This window comes from Gossypium hirsutum, chromosome A11 (assembly GCF_007990345.1).
Source record: "Gossypium hirsutum isolate 1008001.06 chromosome A11, Gossypium_hirsutum_v2.1, whole genome shotgun sequence".
NCBI lineage: Eukaryota > Viridiplantae > Streptophyta > Magnoliopsida > Malvales > Malvaceae > Gossypium > Gossypium hirsutum.
The window spans coordinates 15248196-15249493 of record NC_053434.1 but is presented as its reverse complement, the minus strand read 5'-3'; the positions used below and the strand labels follow the sequence as shown (position 1 = coordinate 15249493).

Here is a 1298-nt window from a genome sequence, read left to right as displayed (position 1 = left end):
CTAAGCTTACCCCCGTTTCTGGCCTTGGTTCTGTAACTAGCCATTCCTCATCTTGAATGGCAATCGCGTTGAGTTGCTTCCTTGGGTTAGATTCAGTGTTGCTTGGCAGGCTACCTTGTGGTCATTCGAAAATCAACTTGTTGAGCTGTCCAATCTGAGTTTCGAGCCTCTGGATTGATGCTTGTTGATTTTTGAGTGCTGTCTCGGTATTCTGAAAACGAGTTTCTAACACTGAGATGAATTTTGTTAACATCTCCTCAAGGTTCGGCTTTTTCTCTTATTGGTAAAGTGGTTGTTGGAAGCCTGGAGATGGTGGTCTCTGATTCCCTTGGCCTCCCCATGAAAAATTAGGGTGGTTTCTCCAACTTGCATTGTAAGTATTGCTATAGGGATTGTTTTGAGTTGAGGATTGTTACCCATGTAATTTAACTGTTCGTTCTCCATGTTCTGGCTATAAGATAGGTATTCTGAACTGCTTGATCCGCCTCCACTTGCTTCACAGTGCATTATTGGGTAAACCTGTGAAGAACTAAGGAAACCATCAATTTTCTTATTCAAGAGTTCTACCTAATTAGAAAGCATGGTGACTGTATCGACGTTATAAACTCCGGCTATTTTCGTTGGCTTTATCCTCATGACTTGCCACTGATAGTTATTCAGTGACATCTCCTCTATAAATTTATAGGCATCTTCAAGTGTCTTATTATTGATGGTTCCGCCAGCAGCTGCGTCAACCATTTATCGAGTCGAAGGATTTAGGCCATTATGAAAGGTTTGAACTTATAGCCAAAGCGGTAAACCATGGTGAGGGCATCTTCTCAAGAGGTCCTTGTATCTCTCCCATGCATTGTAAAGTGTTTCTAAATCTATCTACACAAAGGAAGAAATATCATTACGTAATTTAGTCATTTTAGCCGGCAGAAAATATTTTAATAAAAATTTCTCGGTCATTTGTTCCCAAGTAGTGATCGACCCCCGTGGCAACGAGTTCAACCACTGTTTAGCTTTGTTTCTTAATGAAAAGAGGAATAACTGAAGACGAATGGCATCATCAGAAACGCCATTAATTTTAACTGTATGACATAGTTCCAAAAAGTTTGCCAAGTGAGCATTCGGATCCTCATCCTGCAAACCATCAAACTGAACAAACTGTTGTATCATTTGAATTGTATTAGGTTTCAGTTCAAAAGTATTTGCGACTACAGCCGGTCTAACTATGCTCAATTCAGTTCCTGTTAAAGAAGGTTTAGCATAATCATACATAGTGCGCGGAGTAGGATTCTGATTAACAGCAATCG

General features: G+C 40.1%; 1 non-coding gene across 1 annotated transcript; it reads left to right on the top strand.

Annotated features, from left to right (window-relative positions):
• The first annotated feature begins 796 nt into the window (after positions 1-796).
• On the top strand, positions 797-903 carry LOC121210600 (small nucleolar RNA R71). The gene has a single exon (XR_005905715.1). It is a non-coding gene; the product is annotated as a small nucleolar RNA R71 (small nucleolar RNA).
• Positions 904-1298: the final 395 nt, after the last annotated feature.